Raw genomic sequence first — 26475 nt, forward strand, 5'->3', positions numbered from 1 at the left:
GCAGAAATCCAGGCCTTACTTGCTGAGAAGCACCGCCTGCATCGTGCATATCAAAACGATCCATACTCAGCGGCAAAGAAGACCGCCTTTATCAACGCTCGCAGAACAGTACAGAACCAACTGCGCAAAATGCGGGATTTGTGGCTGAGCGCCAAAGCAGGTGAAATACAGGCATATGCGGACAGGAACGACTATAAGCAGTTTTATGAAGCCCTCAACACACTCTATGGTCCACAGTCTTCTGGAAGCTTTCCCCTCCTGAACTCTGATGGTACTGTGCTCCTTACAGAGAAGACGCAGATTCTCCAGAGATGGGCTGAACACTTTGAAGCAATTCTCAATCGCCCCTCAGTCATCAATGATGAGGCCATTGACAAGATGCCCCAGGTTGCAGTCAATGACTCCATGGATGCTTCACCAGAAGAGGACGAAGTGAAGAAAGCTATCAATCAGCTGTCAAGTGGCAAAGCCCCAGGGTCAGATGCCATACCAGCAGAGGTGTACAAAGTCGGTGGACCCATGGTGCTACGGAAACTCACTGAGCTATTTCAGTCCTTCTGGAAGCAGGGAACCATTCCACAAGAATTTAGAGACGAGTCCATCTTGCACCTCTATAAGAGGAAGGGCAATCGCTAGGTATGCGAGTTTTATACGAATGGTACGTCAATTTCATCACGGTATGATGGCTCGTGTCCTGGATGACGGTGAAACATCTGAGGCTTTCCCAGTCACCAACGGCATCAAGCAAGGGTGTGTTTTATCACCCACTGTGTTCAGCATGATATTCTCTGCCACTTTGACTGATGCCTTTCAACACTGCACTGAAGGAGTAGGCCTGAAGTATAGAACTGACGGGAAACTATTCAATCTGAGGCGACTGCGTGCCATCACCAAGGTGAAGGAAATTGTACTTCGAGACTTTCTCTTTGCCGATGATTGTGCTCTGAATGCTAGTACAGAGCCAGAAATGCAAGCCAGTATGGACAAGTTTTCAACTGCATGCAACAACTTCGGTCTCACCATTAACATCAAGAAGACTGAGGTCATGCACCAGCCAGCTCCCCACGCTCCGTACTCAGAACCATCCATCACTGTAAATGGACAGAGACTTCAGACAGTGGACCACTTCACGTACCTGGGCAGTGCCCTTTCCCGAGCAGTGTCACTCGATGATGAAGTAAACTGCAGAATTGCTAAAGCCAGCTCTGCATTTGGCTGATTGCGCTCCAACGTTTGGGAACGTCGAGGGATCAGCCTACCAACGAAGCTGAAGGTCTACTGAGCAGTGGTGCTTCCAACTCTGCTGTACACCTGCAAGACGTGGACTGTCTATCGCAGTCATGCACGAAGGCTCAATCACTTCCACATTTCCTGTCTGCGAAAGCTTCTAAAAATCAGATGGCAGGACAAAGTGCCAGATACTGATGTCCTTACTAGAGCCAGTCTGCCGTCAGTTCACACATTGCTGATGAGAGCCCAGACCAGGTGGGCCGGACATGTCGTGAGAATGTCAGACGAACGCATTCCTAAACAGCTCTTCTACGGAGAACTCACTCAGGGAAAGCGCTCCCATGGAGGACAAAAGAAGCGGTTCAAGGACACGCTGAAGACCTCTTTGAAGTCCTTCGAGATCAACACCGCCACATGGGAAACCTTCGCACTGAACCGTCCAGCATGGCGCAGCCTCATTCACACAGGCAGTAATACCTCTGAGGCAAGGCGTATTGCTGAGGCTGAAAAAAAGCGTGAGCTGCGCAAGTCCAGAGCTGCTCGTACATCATCGACAGTGCCATTACATGTCTGCCCGACGTGTGACAGAACGTTTCATGCCCAAATCGGACTGATCAGTCATCTTCAGACGCACAGAGCCCGGTCATCGAAAGAATGAGTTGTTGAGGTCTTCATCGATAACGATGGACGAACATCATCATCATCTCCATCCTGATTTTCAACAACCAAAGTGCAGCCTTATTTCCTGCCAGTATATTGGTTATAAGCCTAGTTAAGCAGCGAATGATTTTCCCATCCCAGGAAAAATTTTAAGATTTCAAAAAATGTTCATGTTGAATCAGGGTGAAAAGTTGAAATCCTGAAAATTGTCATGAGCAGACAATCTGGGGGTGATGGTAGCATGGGGGAGTTTGGGTCAATTGCAACTTTAAAAAAAATTGTGTAATGTTTAGTTTTCATTTCAACTTTATTTCAAACATTTTACTATAATTAGCTTAAATTACAAAATAAAAAAAACCAAAACCAGCATTTTTCATTTTGAAAATGTCAAAATGTGACATTTCAACACTTTTGAAACTTTTCCCCCAAGATTATTTAGAAACAAGAAATTTGTCAAAATTGACCCCTTTCCCATTAACAGTTTAAGTTTTGATGAACTGGCATTTTCTGGCAAAATAATAACAATACATTAAAATTAAAATATTAAATTTCAAACTATCTGTATTTATAAAGTTCATGTATTTTAACATAGTGCTAGTGTGGCTGTCAGAAATTGTCTCAGAAATATGTCTCAGAAATTACATATATGTGCTTTTGTATTGGTTTGTAGAAGTCAGAAAGATGTGAATTGAGGGTTTTTTTCTTTTAATAGCTAGGAAAAGTTCTGAAGTTGAGTGGTCTGTGGTGTTATTGCTATAACAATTAATTATTGCTATAATTGTAATTTTCATGTAGAAGTTTCAGAACTGAAATCTGAATGTGTGTGGTGGTGTTATATTTATGGTTAATGCTGCAATTGGATATCTCTTCCCCATGCTTCATAGATTTAACAGAATTGAAGCAGAGACTATTATGATCATTGAGTTTGACCTCCTGAATGACACATGATAGATAGAAATTCATCCCATGATTCCTGAATCAAGCCCAATAACAAGTGGTTGAGCTAGAGCAGGTGTTCTCAAACTGTGGGTTGGGCCCCTAAAGTGGGTTGCAACCCCATTTTAATGGGGTTGCCAGGGCTGGTTTTAGACTTGCTGGGGCCCAGGGCCAAAGCCGAAGACCAAGCCCCGCTGCCTGGGGCCGAAGCCCAAGGGTTTCAGCCCAGAGTGATGGGGCTCAGGCTTCCGCTTGAGCCCTGGGTGGCAAGACTCAGGTTACAAGGACCTGTGCCCCAGGTCTGAAGCCCTTGGGCTTCGGCCCCCCATGCCTGGGATGGTGGGGCTCAAGCGGGTTCAGGCTTTGGTCCCACCTCCTGGGGTTGTGTAATAATTTTTGTTGTCAGAAGGGGGTCGCGGTGCAATGAAGTTTGAGAACCACTGAGCTAGAGCAGACATAGTTCTAATGCTTCTCCTCTCTCTGCCACATTTCCCTCACTCTCTCCACCTTCTAGCTCCCAGGCTGGTGCTCTGAATCAAAACCAAATACCCACAGTTTCTGTATTTCTTCTGTATGCTGTGAAGCTCTGGCTTTACACCTCCTTGAAACACAATGCCTCCAGCAGCTCCTTCTGGGGTGGCACCACTGTTGTGCAATGCCATAACAAAGGTCAAGAGAGAGCCCATTATACCACAAAATACATTATTATACTTTCCCCTTTCCAAGTTGCAAATCTCTAGAATTTCTAACTCATCCAAGTAATGTGTTCTGACATCCTCCACTGACAAAAGATGGGGGATAGAAATCCTGCTACTAGGGAATTAACCAATCACTTGCCAGCCTTTCTTTCAATATCTCAACCAGAGTGAAACCACTGCCAAAATAATGAACTTCATAACAATAAACCCACAAAGAAAACACATTTTCTGATCTGGGTCAAATGGTATGCACCTTTCTGAAATGATTTTTATAAATTCTCTTTGCAGAAACATTTAACGATGGAATGCGGAATGTCAACAGAAGAATTAGAATGTTTTATTATTCCTGATGTAAAACACATTAATTTTCTTTTTAGTCTAGCCATGTTCATACATCATTTGCCTTGTTGTTGTAAAATGGGAATAGTGGCTCCTGGCTCTAAAAAGTGTTTTCATAGTTTTCTCTATCAAACATTTCAAGATACATTGTATCAAATTAAAATGGAATTGAATTGCAGTAAAGCTACTAAAAAAATTCATTGCACTCCACACGGTTTACTGCTAAATATATTATGCAGTGTGAATGGACAGTTCAATGCAAAAGGATTTGTACTTATGTGCTTGTTGTAATACAAGTTGCTATGAATACATCATTCAGTGTATTTAATTGCAAATAATAATGGTCATTCATACATGCCCAAGACTGCCTCACTGTATTAAAAATTATTTCAGTGAGATTATATTTCCTGTCTCTTCCTGGATGGAATAATGGTTCTTTTAGGTGTACACTTCAGTAACAGATAGGCTTGGTATGCAAAAATTTCCCACACAACTGTTTTGTTGACAATATCATAATGTTTCCATGTCTCCGATGGAAGAACTCTATAACTGGAGAGGAAGCTGTGCTGACATTGTGAACTTCTGTGATCAGGGATTGTACAGTTATCTGCCTTTTAAAATGATTTGCACAAATAATTTGGCACATTTAAATAATTCAACAGATTCTAGATATAATAGCCTATTGATTCTGTTGCTGGGAAAACTGAAATTTTACAAGACCAGAGATGTAGTCAATTAAAAAAATCAGTTCTTTAAAAGCCAAATTTGATTTGGTTTATGAGAAGCAGAATTATCTACTTTGATCATTTAACTGCTGTACCTCATGCTATAAATCTTTGGTGCTGATCCTCTTCAGTTCCTGTTGACACCACTGGGACCTTAGGACACTCGGCATCTTCCAGGAAATGCCAAAGAACTGGGCCTGGGATACTATATATACTCTTCCATGGTAAGATAATGCTGGAAACACACTGGAGAATGTCACTGCCCTTCTCTTGTGGGTGAAGGAGTGTAAGGGATCACACAGCCGGTAGGGAGTGCAGCCTTCAAAAGTCCTTGTGGCTCTCTAGGAAGATAAAGCTCCAGCCTCAGTGTGCCAACCCCTCCATAATACTGCTTGATTCTCTGCACCTGACCATGGCACCCTTAAGAGCCTCGCTCCAATTTCATCTTATCACTACACCTGCACAATATCCCTTCTTAGAGGGAGTACAGGGGTGGGGTAGATGCTAATCATGCTAGAAGCACAGAGTTCTGAAGGGAAGATGTTACAAGGAGTGACCGTGGGGGAAAAATCACTCTTCCATTTTGGGCTATTTGCTTCTCACAGTTAGCGTTGTTTGACTGGAGATGTTTTCTGCAAAGACTAGGTTAACAGAGCAGTAGTACATCACTATATACTATGCTGACTATATCTTGGTCCTGAAGGCCAGATTCTCCCCTGCTCAAGTTAAATTCCCATATAGAGTTTTATCTTCACTTGAGAACTTGAGTTGTGTTCAGGCTCAGGCTGCTTTTCCTTATCCTAGATCCCTAGAGTGGCCACCTAGACCCAGGAAGACAGTCCATTATTATTTACATATTATATTCTAGGTAAAAACAAATCAAATTAATTTGACAACATTACACATCCTAAACACAACTTTGCAGTTAGTGGGAACAGGGACAAGCTGTGTTTAACATCATGCCAGCTGATTGTGGTTAATGATGCATCTAACACTGCAAAAGAAGCCCCACAGTGTCGTGTCTCAGAGCCTGAGTCTATTGATCCAGGTTCTGAGACTTGCTGCTGTGTGGTTGGTTTTTTTGCATTGCAGACATACCCTATATCCTACTGTAATCATAGGTTTAACCACCACCAGCTGGCACAACATTCAGTAAAACATATCTTGTCTCTGTCTATACCGACTGCAAAGTCATATATAACATCCTGTTATTTAACATGACCCCTTGTGCGGGGGAAGCCTCATAAAATTTCACTTGCAGTTTCCTTCCAATTCTTGTATGATGCAGGAGGGGTGGGGATTGCTCTTTCTCCCCCAGAAGTGGCAGGAGTTTCTTCCCATACAATCCAAGGACTGGCACAAGTTTAAAGGGCTTAGATTTCTTGGCTGTATCATGTGAATTATTGTTGAGAGGGTGACCTGCTGCATGCTTGCCTCCAGTGATCCAGGCTGATGGGAGTTTGCCAGATCCTCCACAACATGCCAAGGTTTTCACTGCACTTTTCCTCCCACCATTTGGTTTTTGGCATGCGATGGTGAATGAGGCAAATGTTCTTTATGGGTTAAAGAGGCATTGAGTAGAAGGCATTGCTTCTGAAATGCTGACTAAGCATAGTGAAAATAGATGTCCTGAGTATTTGGAACACTAAAATAATGAGAGTGGGAAAGAAGAAAAGAAGGAACAACAAGAGAAGCAAGAGGTTCTTCTCTCAAATTTTCATCCTTTACCTATCCTTCATATGAAAACAGTTTGGAGTTTTCCAAAGCCCTTATGTTGTCTTTGTGAAGGTCTTTTAGTGTTGAGGGAACTTATCTTTTTGGCCCGCTTCCCCTACTTAAACAATTTTATGATTTGAAAAGATGTCTTAATGACAATTCCTTGCTTTATGGCAATAAGATCATTTTAGATTGATGTTACTGCAGTAAAATTATAGGACGTGATGATGTTAAGTATAGAAAATGCTACCAAAGCAGCATAAAAGGTCATAAAACCACTGACATGATTGACAATTTACCAGAAATTCAGGGGGAAGGGGAGGGGAAGGCAGTATAAAGTATATTTTCCTTTTAGTTTAGATAATGTAATTCCTGAGAAAAAATGATGGACCCATTCCTAGGCCAGCACTATACACTTTTAGTTAGCAGTCTTTCCTTCCTTTTCACGATATTTATTGATATAGATATTAATTCATTTGCTATAGTTAAATAGTTAATGCAGTCTCTGTCAAAATTAATAAACTCATCAGAGCTTTGGAAGTTCAGTCCAGATAAACACTCAAAGGTTCAAGTTTTTAAACATGGCTAGTTATTTTTGTCTCCATATTTGGGTGCCCAATTTGAGATGTCTTAAAAAGGCCTGCGTTTTTAAAAGTTTTGAGTACCTGCCTTCTGAAAAAACAGGCTCCTTTGAGATATCTCTAACTGGCCAGTCAAAAATTAGGGCACCCCAAACCACTACTGTTTTTTGAAAATCTTAACTCAATACTTAGCTGTAGATTGTTTACATTTCCCCAAATGATCACAGCTATCCCCATATTTCTGGTGACAGTGAAGTAGAGAGAGAGGATTTGACTGGCTGAGCAGGGATCTCAATTTCCTGCTAGCTATGCCTGCTCATGCATCTGCAGTGCATGCTTTTTGTGCCCTGCAGTGAGGAAACCTGCTTTCTCTTAGGCCTGGTCTACACTAGTCTGTTATTTTGGAATTAGACGAGTTAATTCGGAAAAAAAAATGATTCCGTCCACACGACCAAACTGGTTTTTTCGATTTAAAGGGCTCTTTAATCCGATTTCTGTACTCCACCTCGGCAAGTGGAGTAGCGCTTAAATCGAGATCGCAATCCCGGGTTAAAGGTATTGTGGACGCAATTCGATGTTATTGGCCTCCGGGAGCTATCCCAGAATGCTCTCTTGTGACCACTCTGGACAACACTCTCAACTCTGATGCACTAGCCAGGTGGGCAGGAAAAGCCCCAGGAACTTGTGAATTTCATTTCCTGTTTGGTCACCATCAGCACAGGTGACCATCAGCACAGTCCACCATCACAGTCGACCATGCAGAGTCCACCATCACAAGAGATCACGCAGTCCCGGATTCTCAGACGAGCTCCAGCATGGTCCGAACGGGAGGTACTGGATCTCACTGCATGTTGGGGAGACGAATCTGTTATGGCAGAACTACGTTCCAAAAAAAGGAATGCAAATATGTACGCTAAAGTCTCCAGGGCCATGATGGAAAGAGGCTACTCCAGGGACACAGAGCAGTGTCGTACAAAAATCAGGGAGCTCAGGCAAGCGTACCAAAAAGCCCCAGAGGCGAATGGGCGCTCTGGGTCACAGCCCCATAAATTCCACTTCTACCGTGAGCTGCATGCAATTATGGGGGGGGGCACGCCACCACTACCCCACCACTGTCCATGGACACCTGCAAAGGGGGAGATGCACAGAGTGAGGAGGAAGAGTCATTGGAGGATGAAGAGGAGGAGGAGGACAGTGCACAGGCGGCAAGTGGGGAATCCGTTTTCCCCCCTAGCCAGGAACTATTCTTAATGCTGGAGCCAATAGCCTCCCCCCACTTCCAAGGCGGGCTCCCGGACCTTGACCCTGGAGAAGGTACTTCTGGTGAGTGAGAACCTGATCGGAGCTACGCGGTGAGGGGCTGGGGGGGGAACCAAGCCGAGCTGGGCTGTTCACATTTAGTTTAAAGGGCTCATCCCTGCTCAGAGCCTCATCAGAGTCACGCGGTGGGTGCGTGTGTGTGTGTGTGTTGTGTGAAGCGATCATCCCAGGGAGCCTGCAAGCCCTCCTTTTATATGGTAAACCCACCAGGCATTGCTTGCTATGGGAAAGAGGGCCCAGCAGTTTGAAAGCATTGAAATGAATGTAGAAGAAGCAGAACCCCGCATGCCCCTAGGCTGCCTGCAAGCTGAATTCTGTTGCCCGGCCGTGTGTGATGGCTTACTCACACCAAAGTGGCAGGCACTTCAGTATAAGAGGCAAAATGCTAACTTGTACAGAAAGAATATGTGCTGTGTACTATGAATTCCCTGTTTCACTGAGAAGGAGTGTCCCCTTTGTTCTCTGAAATGTATCTTTTAAAATACTACCCTCCCTTTTTCTCCTCCCGCAGGTGCAAATGTTTCAACGCGGCCCCTATCTACTCCGTCCCAGAGGCTGGTCCAGATTAGAAGGCGGAAAAAAACGAACTCGGGACGACATGTTCGCTGAGCTCATGCAGTCCTCCCGCACGCAATGAGAGAGGCAGGACGCTATGGTCAAGCTCATGGGGGAGAGGAGGGACGCACGCAATGAGAGCAGGCAGGACGCTATGGTCAAGCTCATGGGGGAGCAAACTGACATGCTCCGCTGTATGGTGGATCTAATGCGGGAAAGGCAGAAAGACCACAGACTGCCGCTGCAACACCTGTATAATCACCGTCCCTCCTCCCCAAGTTCCATAGCCTCCTCACCCAGATGCCCAAGAACATGAGGGGGGAGGCTACGTGGACCAACACACTCAACCCCAGAGGATCGCCCAAGCAGCAGAAAGCTGGCATATGCGAACTTATGATTTGGTTTCTGGACTTGTCCTAACCCAATACCGCCCACCCTCCGCTGCTGGTCTACTTTCTGATTTCTCTCAATGTGTTGTGCAATAAATAATAAAGAACAGTTTTTAAACAATTTTGACTTTATTTCCTTTCATATATATAGGGGGCGGGTAACTTTAAGAGAAACAAACACAACTGTCACACCGTACCATGGCCAATCATGAAACTGGCTTTCAAAGCTTCTCTGATGTGCAGCGTGCCCTGCTGCGCTCTTCTAATTGCCCTGTTGTCTGGCTGAGCGAAATTGGCCGCCAGGCGAGTTGCCTCAACCTCCCACCCCGCCATAGAAGTCTCCCCCTTACTCTCACAGATATTGTGGAGCACACAACAAGCAGCAATTACAATTGGAATATTGGGTGTGCTGAGATCTAACTGAGTCAGTAAACTGCGCCAGTGCGCTTTCAAACGTCCAAAAGCACATTCTACCATCATTCTGCACTTGCTTAGCCTATAGTTGTACTGCTCCTTACTACTGTCCAGGGTGCCTGTGTATGGCTTCATGAGACATGGCATTAAGGGGTAGGCTGGGTCCCCGAGGATAACTATAGGCATTTCAACATCCCCAACAGTAATTTTCTGGTCTGTGAAGTAAGTCCCTTCCTGCAGCTGTTCAAACAGACCAGAGTTCCTGAAGATGCGAGTGTCATCCACCTTTCCCGGACATCCCATGTTGATGTCGGTGAAACGTCCCTTGTGATCCACCAGTGCTTGCAGCACCATGGAAAAGTACCCCTTGCGGTTTACGTACTGGCCGCCCCGATGTGCTGGGGCCAAGATAGGGATATGCATTCCGTCTATCGCCCCAGCGCATTAAAGCCATCCACAATGGTCTGCACATTTCCCAAAGTCACTACCCTTGATAGCAGCTGGTCAATGATTGTGTTGGCTACTTGCAGCACAGCAGCCCCTATAGTAGATTTTCCCACTCCAAACTAATTCCCAACTGACCAGTAGCTGTCGGGCATTGCAAGCTTCCACAGTGCTATGGCCACTCGCTTCTCAACTGTGAGAGCTGCTCTCATTTTGGTGTCTTTGCACTTCAGGGCAGGGGACAGCAAGTCACAAAGTTCCATGAAAGAGGCCCTACACATACAAAAGTTTCGCAGCCACTGGGAATCATCCCAGACCTGCAACACTATGTGGTCCCACCAGTCTGTGCTTGTTTCCCGGGCCCAGAATCGGCATTCCACGGCATGAATCTGGCCCAATGCCACCATGATTTCCCAGTCGCCACATGCCGTGTTCTAGGAATGTCTGTGTCCATGTCCTCATCAGTATAGTAATCGCACTGTTGTCGCTTCCTCACCCGGTTTTGCAGGTACTGCACATACTGCTGGATAATGCATGAGGTATTTATAATGGCCAAAACTGCAGCGGAGATCTGAGTGGGCTCCATGCTTGCTGTGCTATGGCGCCTGCATGGGTAATCCTGGAAAAAGGGTGCGAAACGTAGGAGAACCGTTTGGTTCAAGATGGCCGATAAAAGGCGGGAAATGGTTGTCTTCTGTAGCTTCCACAGGATCCCAGGACCGACAATATGGAAAAATTAGCTAGCGATGCAAGAGCAGGAGAGCAGAGTTTGCGGCGGAAGCTGTGCTGCTTGGTTCATGGTAGCCGAAAAAAGGCGGGAAATGGTTAGATAAAAGAGTAGATAGAAAGACGAGAGGACATGCGGGGTGGATTCATAGTATCAGGAGACAGGCGGTGCACCGTCTGCTGGCAGTATGGCGTCTGCCGTAGCTTTCACAGAGGGAGGAGCGAGTGACGGCACACACCCAGAAACACCCGCGAGAATGTTTTTGCCCCATCATGCACTGGGAGCTTAACCCAGAATTCCAATGGGCGGCGGGGACTGTAGGAACTGTGGGATAGCTTCCCACAGTGCACTGTTCCGACATTCGATGCTAGCCTCGGTACTGTGGATGCACTCCGCCGAATTCACGCGCTTTAGTGGGGACACACAACACCGAATGTATAAAATCGCTTCTGAAAATTTGAATAGAATAAGTTTGAGTTAATTTTGTACTGTAGATGTACCCTTAGAGAAGAACATGCTGCAATGTCCCCTCCAGGAAAGGACTAGATCCATTTTGTCCCTATTATCCCATCGTCCAGAAATCTGAGAGTCACCCCACCTTCTGCTTGCTCTTTTGTTTAAGGAAGGACATCCCACTTGACTTGCCTCGAAGCCCAGCATTTTCTAAACAGGTGCCTAAGTGTGCCCAGTGGCAGGAGACATACATTATTTTGTTACATTTCACTGCTGGGAGGCACTCCAATACTTCAGAGATGGGGGCCGTATAGGACCTACACAGATGCAGCAGGAGCTGTTCCTCTTCCCCAATAGTGATTGTGAGGCATGTTTAGTCAGCACAGAAGGTTCATGAGTGAACTCAGGGAGTTTTAGTCCTGGGAGACAAGTTAGGTCAGAAAGAGAATTGTTCCAATGTTCCCTTCAAAACAACTTGTAAGTAAACAAAATTGTTTTTGCCAAATTCTCCAATTTCACGGGTGTTTTCTATATTCCAAATGTATGCATTGGAAACAAATGTCGTTTAAAGTTCAGATCAGTTCTACTCACAGCAGCAGATGGGCATTATTATTTCCAGTTTGTAGATAGGGAAACTGAGACACAGAGGATTCATAACTTACATAAGGTTAGCCTGAGAGTCAGGAATAGACACACTGCCTCCCACAATATTGTTACAATGTAATTAATAAGCTTCCTTATTCAGTCTTTGTTTATTGGTCAGCATCATCATCAGTCTTTGCAAATATCATGTATTTGTTCCACAGCCTGTTTTTAGAAAGTAACCTTTTTTTGGGGGGGGGGGGGGGGGAGGATACCATATTAAACAAGTGTTCCAAATATTAGGGCCTGTTTCACATATATGCATTACTGTGATCTTTACTGAGCAATTTCATGGACGATTTGAACGATAACAAATCAAATTTGGATTCTCAGTGTCAGGTAAGAGGGAAAAAAAGAAAAAAACATATTGAGTTTATGCCAGAAGTTTTGTATTCTATCTCCAGTTGATTGACGCCCTAGAGCAGTGCTTTTTTTTTTTTAAATCCATTGTACACTTACATAATCCAGCAAGCTAAGTCGAGGAACATTTCTGTCTAAAGCTAGACTGAGAACATGTGCTATACAGTCTGCTCAGCTGAGATTTCTGTCTAAATAATTAAAATATTGTCCCATAAAGATTCTCTGTGTCAGGGAATTTCCCATCATGACAGTCAATCATTTCAGAGGTCAACTCAACCTTTCCTGCATTTACTTTTGTGTAAATTAACAGCTGGCAATAAAGAAAAGGGTATTGCTGTCAGAGCTAAGCTACGGTGTTTTAACATCCCACTGAGGCATGCGGAAGATTGGGTGCCAATATAAAAAGAAAATAAAGGGGATATCTGGACACCTTGCCAAAGGTCCGTATCATTCTTGGATTTATTGGCACTGAGTTAGCTATGGGAAAATAGCGGGACAATAGAATTTGTTTCTATAAAGTGGCCACGAGTTGTTTGCTAGTTGTCACATATCCCCTGCAACTTTAAGAACTGGTTAAGACACAGGTGTTTACTATTCCAGTAGTTACCATTTAGTTTAAATAGACCCTCATGTTTCCCTCCATATATTTGTGTGGAGAGGACCCAGGAGAATTGCACCTCTTTGCCATGCACCACTTTCCCCCCGTTTCATGGAAGCTCCTCTGACTGCATTGCATTGTTATGGCAGGAATCAACAAGTGGCTGTGTTACACAAAGGCTTGTAAATTCTTTTTTTTAGCATGCAAGTAGTGTACAGTCCTTGAAGAAATGCTGTATTGTTTGTTTTTGGTGCTGTGGCTTCTTAAAACAGCAAGAAAGTTTGCTCTTTCTCTGCCTTAATCTCTCTTACTAGTCAATTTCTTGGTATAGAGTTGCTTCCTGATGTTGACTATATATGCTGGCTAGCATATATACATATCGTATTAATATGTATTACCCACACCATACAGATATAGATATAGATATAATATAGCCTAAATTGGTCTGATTTTTGTATAACCCTGATCACTTATGTTAAGTATCCCATAACCCCTAGGCATTTACTGAAGTAAGTTTTGGCTTGAGCAAATAGGCAAGCTGTCAAGATCAGGACAGATGAGTGCTTAGTGCTTTTACTATAGCAACAGAAAGGAAGTTACTTTCACAGGTCTGTACTGGAATAACCCAAAGAAAGAGGACAAGACACATGATTGTTCTATCCTAGCACAAACCTAGAAGGTGTTGTCATGCCTTTTGGTATCTGAAATGCATGTATCCAGAATAAAGACATAAGGAGTACACCATGGTACCAGAAAAATAAGGTAGAAAGCTGATTGGTTAAACCTAGTTTCAAATGACATTCACAGTACCTTTTACTTGTGAACAGGTAGGGTATAAAAAAGATGTCTTTAGGTATATAACTTTGGGGAGCACATAAGGTGCTGCATAAGGTGAATGTAACATCGCTGCACAAGATGCTTCCTGGAGACTGGTAATATATAGAACCTTTTTTTTTTTTTTTGGTACTGTATTAGTATTGGCTTAGAGCAATAAACCTGACTGACATTGGTTATTTGGCCTTTTGAATATATTTCATAATGAATCAAAGTGTGGTCAAGAAACTGACTATACAATTTATCAACACTGGGAATGAGGTATTTATGTTTTGGCTGAGATTTCTAAAAGCCAGGTTTGTCTGCATGCTGTTTGTGACCACATCTGTTTAAGGACTGGTGTACATAATGTAATGGACTACAGTAAGATTTTTCCTCCAGCAGGAGGTTGATCTGCAAGGCCCTGACATGTACTGCTCCTTGGCAGAGGTAGCAGCAATAGTAAAGTGTGCTGCCTTGTTGCTCTGCCCTGCTTTAAAGTGAGGGGTTGTCCGGGGAAAATGGCAGGCAGGAGTATCCCCAACTCCAAAGTCAGAATGCATGTGCTCATTCTATGACATACATGAAGTTTGGAATACATATTGAATAAAAACACTTAAAAGTGTCATTTGTGATGTTAGCATCTTGCTTCCCATTCTCTGAGATTTTATAACTTTGGAAATTAAAAATACTCCCTTGCATACAGAGCAAAACCCCACAGTTTTCTGCAATCTTTCTGGTGCAATCTTTCAATGTTTTTATTGTTTAACTATGGAACACATTTAATTCGCCTAGTTCAGCCCAGCTGTTTGTATCTGCCTCTCTCAGGCATGATTGGTTTCCTGACGATTCCCCATGTGTGCGTGTGAGTGGGTGGATGTTGGGGGAATCTTCAGCACATCTCCTGGTATGGGGAACTCATTTGACTGCTCTCAACAGTATTAGAAGCCAATCAGAACTGCTTCTGCTGCCGCAGATGCTCTGAGCCACAGACCTGCTCTTGATCCCCCTCCAACCCAGGTCCTGGGATGACTGTTCTGGCCAATCTCCCCTGTCCAGTGACAGCCTTGCTGAACACAAAATAGCAACTGGCTTCAGTGACAAAACACCCACTGAGTGCAGCAAGTTTCAGCGCTGTAAAGCACCAGTGTAGGCCATGCCCCTGGTGGAGCTCTCCCAGCGCTCTGCCGCGACTACACAAGCCACGTTAAAGTGCTGCTGCATTGCCACGTTAAAGCGCTGCTGCGTTGCCATTGTAGACTAACCCTTAAAGTGACAGCATGCACAAAACAGATAAATAATATAACATGCTCCACACAACATAAGGCCAATTGTCCTTTAATTTACAGTGGTTTTATCTAATTACACCTAGCTTCCCCTAGTGTAAGTAAGAGGAAAATGAAGGCCACCAGATGAGTTTTCTCCTAGGTATTCACATTGCTTTATTTCTTGTGGGGAGGAAAGTAGGAAAAACTTAAAAGCTTCTAAGCATTAAGGTAGACTAAATGCATCCCGGAAAACAAAACATGTTTTAAAATGAAATCATTGTTTTTATTGGGCTCCAAAGTACTAAAAATGCAGTGAAACAGATGTTGTAGAACTAAAACAGAGTACTTTGTGTCACATGGCGTAAATAAAAGAAAGAAACAAACACAAAATCTTAGAGTTGCCAGGCCTCTGTATTTGAAATCCTTTTAGGCTTTGGCTGTTTATAGATATTCTTTACTATGTGACTTGTTTCTTTCTTTCAATCCTCCTCTTCTCTCCCAACCTGTTTATTCATTGAAGTCAATAGGAGTTAAGGATGTATTAAATGCTTTGCTGAATTGGGGACCTCTGCATAACTTTGGTTCCCTAGCTCATTCTTTTCTTCAAGCATCATTCTTCAGATTTCCCACTACAATCTGACCTATTCTTTGTCAGTTCCATCATTCAAAATTGCTCCCCACGGCAGGTTGAGAGCACCATTAAAAATCAATCATTGATGCCATTTTGACTCGTTGGCCCTGATTTCCTTCTTCACAGCTAAAATACTTGTAGAAGTTGATCAAAGAGCAACAAGGTAAGAAACTAATGGAGAAAGAAATGCATTCTGCCTGGCTGAACATTAATCATACCTGAACTTTCTTTTTATACTCATTTGTAACAAAAACAAATTTTGAAATGTTGGAATTTCCTGTGGAATGTAACTTCCATTTCCAACCAGCTCTAAGTGCTCATACTCGAATGAGCAGCTTAAAAAAAAATGTCCATAATTATTACCTTTGCCCTGTTGTTCACTTAGTGGTGTTGTCTCCAAATTTGCTAATTCACTCAAATTCATATAGGGAAGAAATATATCATATATTTCTTCCTTTTTTTGGCTATTAAACTATTTTTATTTGTTTTTTTCAGCAAGAGAAAAATGTTTTTTGTTGTCTTCTGACAAATTTAAAATTCAACAAAAGTAGAGGCTTTCTGTAAAAATTTTAATTTAGTCAAAAACCCAATTTCAGTTGGGAAAAAAAATGCTGGACAGACTACCTAAGCCTCCGCCAGTTGGTCAGACTAGCTAAGCCTCTGAGGAGCATACATTAGAGTCACAATACCTTCTTACAACCTAGCTAATGTAACGTTGTAACCCTCAGTGGCATTCCATATCAGGAGCTATGCAAACCTGGTTGCATCTGGCAAATCTCTGTTAAACACAGGATTGTTTGAAACAATGGTATTGATGGAATGGTAATAGACTCTAATACCAGTTATGAGGTAGGTTTTCCAAAATATCTAGTCCTGTAGAATGTCACTGGGACTTGTACTTTGAAATCCCTTAGGAGCTTTTGAAATTCTCTCCCTGTAGTTAGGCAGTGGGGCTTAGTGGATAACACACTGGGGGATAACAGACTGCGGGATCTGGGTTCTATTCTGGGCTTAGCTGTGTGATCTTGGGCAAGTCACTTCACTGTTCTATGCCTCAGTTTCCCCATCTTTAAAATGTAGATGATGATTATTTTCTTTGAGATCTACTGATGAAAAGGGCTACATAAGAATATATACATTATTATTACTACATATATAGCTTCAGCATTTGCTTTAATAACAGATGTTTTTAATTTTCTTTTTCAAAATTCCTTAAAGTATAATCATACCAGAGTTCAAAACTTACTTACAAAAACTGGACTTACAAAAACATCACCTTAAAGATTATATATTTATTATGACTGATGGGCACAAATGTAACTAAAATAATAAAACATTTCAACTGCGTCAGTCAAAGGGGTATGTAAGTGCTAAAGCTATGCTGCACAGTGGGTGAAATCACCCTTTCTTTTATTCAGTAATGTCCATTAGAGCAATTTGTTTCAAATTGCCTTGTACACATATTAAATCCTTGCATTCCTTTCATCGTGAATTTGGCACCTTTTTGTTTTAGTAATAGTATCATCATATATTGCTTTGTTGGGTGTAATCCATGGTGCTAATTTAAAGGTTGCACTAAAATATCCTTTTTTTGTAGCACTTTTTTTTTTAACCTCATATAAAGTAAGATGTTATAGGAAAAGATTCAGAACACCTCATTCTGATTAGGTTATGATTTAATTATCAAACAAGTTCTCAGTGTTGACCTTTGCTTCACACAGACCCACAATATCAATGCCAGACAAAGTTTAGGGATAGTAAGATGTGTGCTTGGGCATCATAGAGATGAAATTCACAAACCTGCTCTTATGGGCAACTAGTCTGCTGTGCATGTGTGCTGAGATGCGGTGCCTTCTGCAGATTTCTGGTGGAGTTTTCAAAACCACCTAAGGCCCAGAAATTTTAAATGAGATTTAGGTGTTGCTTGTCTTGGCGTTGCAAGGCCCAAGGGTGGGATTTTTTTTAGGGTATTTTGGTGCCTAAAGACACAAACAGACATCTAGTCGTCTTCAACACTTAGCTGAACAGTCGGACGTAGCGATCGTTCGCCATTTGGTCCGTTCCTGCGCAGCTGCAAGGACTTGATGGCCCACAAGAGTCCAACATCCGAACAGACTTCTTGAACCCATTTCCTGGAGTGCCTCGTGAAACCCGTTGGGGCTCTGTATAGACTAACAATGTCATCTGCGTAGTCAAAGTTTGAGAGCGAGAAATCACCAATCTTAATGCCTATGGAGTTGACGGAATGCTGCATTATGAAATCCATTGCCTGACAAAAAAGTGGAGGGGCCAAGACGGAGCCCTGCCTGACACCAGATACAGATTTTAAGTGTGCTGACATCTGATTCCCCAGACTTACCTGGTCAGTGGTTCCATTATACAGCTCTCTAATCAAGTCCAGCAGTGTGATAGGGACACCTATGCTCTTTAAGGCCTTTGTTATAGGCTTCACACCCACTCTGGACTTTAGAGTACAGATATGGGGACCTGCATGTGAACCTCTAAACTGAATTACCAACTTAGATCTGGTTTTGCTGCCACCACTCCCAAGTTCTAACTCCTTTCCCTGGGTAGCCTTGAGAGACTTCTTCACCAATTTCCTGGTGAACACCGATCCAAACCCTTGGACCTTAACGCAAGGAGAATTTAACCATCCCCCCTCCTTTCCCCCACCAATTCCTGGTGAGCCAGATCCAACCCCCTTGGATCTTAAAACAAGGAAAAATCAATCAGGTTCTTAAAAAGAAGGCTTTTAATTAAAGAAAAGAAAGGTAAAAGAAAACCCTCTGGGAGAGATTAGCATACTAGCTACTCTCACAGACAAAAGATTCAAAACACAGAGGATGTCCCTCTGGGCAAAAACTTAGTTCCACAAAAAATACCCAATTTGATTATTCCCTAATGCCCAAGACAAGTTACAAAGAAATAAATATAAACCTATTTATTTCCTTCACTAATACTCACTACTTGATAAGAGGCTGAATTCTGGAGCTTTCCCACTCTGGTCAAAACTTAAACTGAAACTAAACAAAGGGAACTTCCCTCCTTCCTTTTGAACCACCTTGTCCCCTCATTGGTTCCTCTGGTCAGGTGTCAGCTAGGCTAGGTGAACTTCTTAACCCTTTACAGGTAAAAGAGGCATTAACCCTTAACTATTTGTTTATGACAGCCTTCATAGCATGACATGGTCAACTGAATCAAATGCAGCCTTAAGATCAATGTTCACTACATGCAGGGGCTTCCTGAACTCATGGTGTGTCTCCGACAACAAACGGAGCACCAAAAGGTGCACCTGTTCCTCGTAAAGCCTGACTGTTGAGGGTGATGCTTCTGATATAACAGAGGCTCCAAGCACACCAGCAGAACATGCACAAATACCTTCCCTGGAATGGACAGCAAGGTGATTGGCCTATAGCTCTTACATTCACTGCGCGGTCCCTTGCCCTTAGAAGGTGAGATCACAATACCATCCTTCCAGGTGGTTGACAAAGTTCCAGTTCTCCACACCAGATGAAAAATGGCCAGAAGTGATTCTGCTATAGGTCAACAGCACATTTTAACAACTCGGGGGGGAAGCCATCAGCGCTGGCTGTGTGTCCATTGTTCAGTTTATAGATGGCATGTTTCACTTCATCCAGTGTTGGTGCATCAGTACAAGTGTCTGGGTTCGGAACCAAAGTGGTTGCCAGATTATTCAGCTCTGAGCAAGCAGCAGCTGGAGAGTAGTTCAAGACACTGTAATAATGTTCCACCCAGCATGAGAGGATGTCTTCGTCCAATTTACATGGATGGCCTTAGCTGTCGTTCAGGATGCCATTCGTAGTGACTACCTTTTGACCACTGAGGTTGCGGATTGTGTGAAATTCTGGTTTTAAGTCGACCCTGGCTAAGCCAAATTCAACATTGTCCACCACTTGGTTATAATATTCCTCGCGATCACGGAATGCCAAGGTGTAAAATTTTCACTTCAGCTGCTTGTGAGTGCTCTTATTGCCATGCTGACGGACTGTGGCCTTCAATTTAATTATCTGGAAGGCCTCCTCCGATAGCTAGGGTCAGCGTGCTGGACGCCTATAGTCAATTGTCTGCTCAATGGATTGGTAGAGCATGGAAGTGAAAAGAGACCAGGCAACGTCTGTGTCATTCGGCAGGTTGGCTAGAGCCGAGAATCTATTGCTGACATCGATACAAAACCCGTTAGCTAAACCTGGCATGCGAAGTGCATCAATGTCAAACTTCTTAATCATCTCAGAGGGTTTACTTCCTCATTGGAGCATCAACACAATATGGACAACCACTAGGTGGTGATCTGTGTTTGCAGCACATTCTGCACTACAATATACTCTACAGAAGGTGAAGAGACGCCTGTCACGTGTGATGATATGGTCCAACTCCATTTGAGTGACGTGATTGTGAGAGATCAATGACATCTGATGTATGCGTCACCGCTTGAACTATGGCCCAAGAATGGAAAGATTCTGGGAGGCACAGAATGTGAGCAAGCAGCAAGAGTTATCATTAGGTATACCTGAACCATAATGACCAATGACCTCTTCAAACCCAGTTCACAGGGAGCCAGTAACTGCATTTAGGTCGCCCAGGATCATGAGATTATCATATGGAGGGACTGTGCATACTAGAGATTCCATTTGATCTTGATCGTAAAAATGATCTTTAACTGAATCAACAGATTCCTCTGTCAGCGCATAGACTAGTGTGACAGCGAGGTAACCATGCCAATGTCTAATTGAGAAGACATGGGCATCCAGGTTATCAACGAGGACTTGGCCTTGCCTCACAGTAGCAGAGCTACCCCATGTCAGTGGTTGAGATTGCCAGAATACAGAAGTGAGGAATCTTCCACCTTATGACGTCCGTGATCTATCAGCCTTGCTTCTGTTAGGCCTGTGATTGATATGCCAAGACAGTCCATTTCACATGAGACAGTGACCTGATGACCACGCCTGTGAAGAGTTTCAACATTCCAGGTTGCAATTTTGATGGACAGGTGGAGATCCCAGATACAATTGGATGCATTGTCACCATATACAGTATACTGCAGACATGCCTGCCAACATCAGAGGATGCGCATCCCTAGAGTATCTTTGGCACGATCCCATCATATTTGTGCTGAGGGAAGTCGGCACTGGCAAGGCATCTACATCTGAGAATAAGGCAGGGGCTTTAACCCTGGTGCAGAGTGCTAAGTTATTCATGGTCAAAAGCAAGAGCAAACGATTGTTCCAAAAAAATACCTCGTCCCACTGAGATGAGATGGAGGCACAGCAACATGACCCTTTTCCTGGTCTACCAGTACTGGCTTCATGCTATGTGACCCGAGCCATTGAGTCTTTCTCAGCGACTTCCTTCACCTTGGGTAGCTAGGTGCAGCTGCTGCACTGCATCTTCGCCACCTGTGTTAGCCATCATTTTCAGGATTCTTGTTGGACCTATCCACCTTGCATAATGCCCAAGGTGATATTTCGGAAGAGCCTTCATCGCTGATGGCATAGCTCAATGAGAGATCCCCTACTTCAGATGTTACACCTCTCCACTATGATGAGGTATAGGTCGGACTCCGGGGGAGACATCTAGTAAGAGTTTTCAAAAGTGCCTAGGCACTCCCCACTTATTTGCACTTTTTAAAAAATACCTTATAAAAAATCTGGCCCTAAGTGATTTAGAAGTTTAGTCTCATTGAAAGTGAATAATGTTCACTACTGAGTTACTGACCCTACTGATAGTTATGGTTGTTTCCATCCAGGACTTCCATTAAATCACTTCATTTAGAGTGTGCAGCAGATTGGTTCAGTTCAAAGCATTTACTACCACAATGTGGAAAACCGGGATGTTAATAATAATGCTGAACTCTTATAATAGCTCTTTTCTTCAGTGGATCTTATAGAGCTTTACAAAGCAGATACATATCATTATACCTATTTTACAGATGGGGAAACTGAGGTACAGAGAAGTGAATAGATTTGGTCACCCGGGAGGCCAGAGGCAGAGCTAGGAATAGAACCAAAATCTGAGTCCCACTCCAGTGCCCTATTCTCTAGGCCACCTGGCCTCATAACTTTATGTCAATATCATAAGCATTTTTATGATGGAATGGTCACCATAAAATGGTCAATATTTCTCATTCTCCGCTATCTTGGATATCCTGTGGTCATTTACACTCACTGTGTAAGTGAGTGTAAAGCACACAGCCATGCAGATGTCTTCTGAGGGTACTTCTGAGATGTGCTGCAATGTTCTGTGCTACATGGAGTTTCCTGAAGGCGAATGGCTTCATTCTTGTGTATATTGCATTGCTGAAATCCAGACAAGAGGTGACAAGAGTATGTGTAACTGAAGCCAGGTCACTGTCTTTCAGGATGGGATGGAATCTCCTAGCCAAGTGGAGACAATAGAAAACATTATTCATGGATGATGCTATGTGAGAGCTTAGCATCAGGAAGAAGTTAAAGAGCTCTCTTAAATTATGGACTGAATTGACCAATTGTGGGTGTGTGCCTTCAGCCAAAGGGACAGCGATGTGGCTGCAAATTCTTCAAAGGTGCTTTCCTTTTCAACATACACACACTCTTGTTCAGATTTCATTTCAATCAGCTTCATCCATGAGCTGATCCCATCTCAGTACTGGGCCATTTGGTGGTAGCGGTATAGTCGTATGTGGGGAAGATAAATTGATCAGGTGCAGGACCATTGACTTCATTGGATATTCTTGATTTATACTTTTACACAAGAAGAATCCAGCCCATTGAAACTTTCAGTGATATAATGTCTCCAAAGTCTTTATTTCTCAGAATAATGTTTGCCATATTGTCCCTGAGAAGCTAAGAAATATTATTGCTGTGGTTTTCACAGCCTGTGGAACTGTTCAGACTAAACTTGTACAAACCACAGAAGGTTATGGTCTTCAACATGCATAGTTCTGGGCTATAGCTGATGTGGAACAGAGGTTTTGTATCTGGATATAGATGATGGGCTCCTTCCCTAGGCACTACTGCCTTTTTCAATAGGTTCAGTAAGTACTATAGGATCAAAGACAATTTACACCTTACATCTAGAAAGGAAAAGCCTCCAGCACTCAGAGAGAGCAATGTTTTCTGGAAATAGTCTCCCAACTTGCCACTTGCCACATATCCCAAGTGCCCTGCATGTATAATCCACTGTAAAATTAATCCATTGAAATGACAATCTGCTTCACCAAGTCTTTAGAAGCAAAGCTATCTGCCTACCGTGTAAATATCATCAGGAGTGAATTATCCTTTGCAGCTGATACTGCCTACCTTTCAACCAGATTTTGAAGGTGAAAACAATGAGGCAAAATAATATTAAATTAAATTAAACCTTTTTAGGGACCAACCTTAACCTTTCTCCCACACTTTAGTCCAGAGTTGCATATGATATGCAGCTACTGAAAAATTCCCAACTTGGAGGACTGGAACATACATGGAGGGATACTTTGTGTCTTCTAACACAGATACTGACAGGTTTCAGAGTAGCAGCCGTGTTAGAAAACAGACTCCAACGAGAGACTGCTGAGCTGGAATTGATATGCAAACTAGATACAATCAACTCAGGATTGAATAAGGACTGGGAATGGCTGAGCCATTACAAACATTGAATCTATCTTCCCCTGTAAGTATTCTCACACTTCTTATCAAACTGTCTGTACTGAGCTATCTTGATTATCACTTCAAAAGTTTTTTTTCTCTTACTTAATTGGCCTCTCAGAGTTGGTAAGACAACTCCCACCTGTTCATGCTCTCTGTATGTGTGTATATATATCCCCTCAATATATGTTTTACTCTATATGCATCCGAAGAAGTGGGCTGTAGCCCACGAAAGCTTATGCTCTAATAAATTTGTTAGTCTCTAAGGTGCCACAAGTACTCCTGTTCTTTTAACACAGATACTGTACATTATCACTTTGACTGGGGAGCTCTGATCTGCTTGACAGATCTGATAGACGTTACAGTAACTTAGTACCAGTGTATTCTTACTGTAGTCATAATTATGTTGGTAGCCCAATGAACCATATTTCTTTTAGTGGTTGGCATTCTTTGAAGATCTACAATGGTTGCATAAGATTAGAGTCCTTGCAAATATAAAATGGAAATCTGTGGCTAACAAATGCATAAAAAAATAAATCCAGCAAGTGTTCTGTGAGAAACTGAACACAGAGGACTAAACTGGCAAATTGTTTTCTCTAACTTCCTTATTTCCTTTGGCTATTGTCAGGCTACCTACAGTAGGCACCTGACTCACATTCAAGCTCCTTGAATCATCATGGCATTCTATTGAACCTAAGTGGAAATGACTTTGAAAGAAACCAGTTCAAAACACACTGGAAAACTTTTGCTGGGCATTGGCCACAGTAGAACATGAGAAACTCCTGTGGTTGTGCATAATTGGTTTTGTTCAGCATGCTACTCATCTCAGATATGCTTTGACATAAATCTCTCATTGAAATTCGGGTTTTATCCAGTTGGTAGCTTTTCCAGGTTACATATTTACTTTATGACCTGTGGCTTAGGCTTGTTTTCATTGGTTGGTGGTAGCTGAGATTTTGCCTGCTATGTATTTGTTTCTTCTTCAAAGGCATTCTCTTTGATTCACCCTCCTATTCAGAAACATGTTCTCAATGTGATATTTTAACAAAACACTCTGTATGCATTTAGGTGGGAGTTTATCTTTGAATTGGCTGAATCTTATTTCCTGAACGTAAAATGTTTTTATCCCACAGTTCCTTTATTATTCTTTTTGCATATTATACTAATACCGACAAAATACAGATGGAAGTCATCTTGTGACAATTGCTTACTTTAGTCCTTCTGTTGTTCTTGGGGATATATTTCTAATAATCCTATGTAATCATTTGGCTCCGGGTTACCTATGGGGTCCACGTTAGCTCTTATGCCAGTGGTGTTTTTGTTCAGCACCATCTCTCTCAATTCTGGTTTTGAAACACCGAATTTTTGATGTTTTCATAGCAATAGGTGCCTGAGTACTATATATAATTATCTACATTGTGTTGCCGGCCTAGCTGATGATAGGAGTATCAAAAACAGGTATTATACTTTTATATGTAAAGAATCATACATGTAATAGAATTTTCAGGTGTATTGACTTGGGAAAAATAACAAATAAAACAAGCAATGTCAACGTGAATTCAGAACAAGAGAAGATATTTGCTAGACCAGCATAAAACCAGAAACAGGTTTATTTGCCTCGTGAGTATTGCACTTTAAGAATGAATGACCATCAATTTAGGATGGTCTGACAGTGTGTGGGTTTGTTGATTTTGATGGCATAGTGTCAAACCATTTCTGTTTTCCTTTGTGTTTGATTGAAGGCCCCAATCCACCAAAGCACCGAATCATGTGCTTAACTTTAGAGTTTAAATACTTTGCTGGGTTGGGGCCTGAGGTGCAAAGGTGGAAAATGTGGTTGATTTAGCTTAGGCTGCCTGCTTCAAGAAACCATAGGTCTCTATATAATTTTAAAACAAAACACATGACATGTAAACTTGCCAAGAAAATCTTGATGGGCACATAAAAATGGTAAATAAACAGAAAGAAATGGTTCGGATAGGAGAAGAAATAAAGAGAACTTAATCCAAAATAAAACCCACGCTATTATTTTGTGTTGTTAAACACTCTCAATTTATACCTCTATTTATTAATGTTCATATCCCTGTGGACTTTCTGGCTTCAGTTGGGATCAGAAGTGCAAATACTAAAATGTCATAAAAGAGGCTATTTTCTGAATATTTCTAGTCTGATGAAATTCAGCAAGTACTTGTGAGATTTCCAATCTAGTTTTCAGAAAGAAGCTCTGATGATATATATACACTATTTTTTAAATTTATAAAACATTTTTCACCCATAGATCTCTAAACATTTCACAATGGCACATTATTAACTCTGTTTTACATAGAGGGAAACTGAAGAACTGAGTCATTAATCGACTTGCCCAAGGTCACACAACAAGTCAGAATCAGGAATTGAACTTATGACCAGAAGTGGCTTTAATGCATTTGTGGGGGCAGGCAAAACAAAATGTGTCCTCCTTTCCCCAACCCCCTGCCCCAAACCAACCAAACAAAGGATACCCAAAAAAACCCATTATCAGTTTCATTTACACTGCTCTCACCAGTATGCATTGAGATGGCCTGAGTACTTTGGAATAGGTTAGGAGGATGATTCATTGGAATACATTAGTAACTCATTTTACATAAAACACATGGCTAGCAAGGATGCGTAGCTCCTCCTCCTCCAGCCAACCACCAAAGAAGTAGAAACCTGCAGCTTTTTCCTTTTAACACTAGTGATCAGTTCACATCATTTTAAACTTTCAAGGCTATCTTTGCAAGGAAAAGACCTAGAGGCTTCCCTTAAAAAAAATCTTTTACAGTCTGATTTCCCCCGAGTGGGGCCTGTGGAGCTTGTGACAGTGGTGTAGCTAGGATTGCAAATTTGGGTGGGCCCTGACTTTCAGGGTGGCGGGCAATGACAGGATGGGCAGGAGGGATCATGGAGTCACCTCTTCCCATCCCCTCCATCCGGCCTTTACTGGAGGCAAGTAGGGCTCAGCATCTGGCCTTGCGAGGGGGTGATGGAAGCTCTGGCCAGGGGTCCCCTGAACCCTCAGCTCTGAGAGGAGACTCCGCTCTCCAGTGTGCACTGTCCCACCACCCCACGCCAGCTCGCTATCTCTCTTTTGATCTCCTCTCCGCCCGCCTGGCAACCGCCCTGCTGTGTGCTCCCCAGGGCCGGCTCCAGGCACCAGCTTCTCAAGCAGGTGCTTGGGGCGGCCGTTCCGGACAGGGGCGGCAGTTCCAGGTATTCGGCGGCAATTCGGCGGACGGTCCCTCACTCCGCCTGGGAGTGAAGGACCTCCCGCCGAATTGCAGCCGCAGATCGCGATCGCGTCTTTTTTTAGATCGCGATCGCGGCTTTTTTTTT

Source organism: Terrapene carolina, unplaced genomic scaffold (assembly GCF_002925995.2).
Source record: "Terrapene carolina triunguis isolate 2854851 unplaced genomic scaffold, T_m_triunguis-2.0 Scaffold211, whole genome shotgun sequence".
NCBI lineage: Eukaryota > Metazoa > Chordata > Testudines > Emydidae > Terrapene > Terrapene triunguis.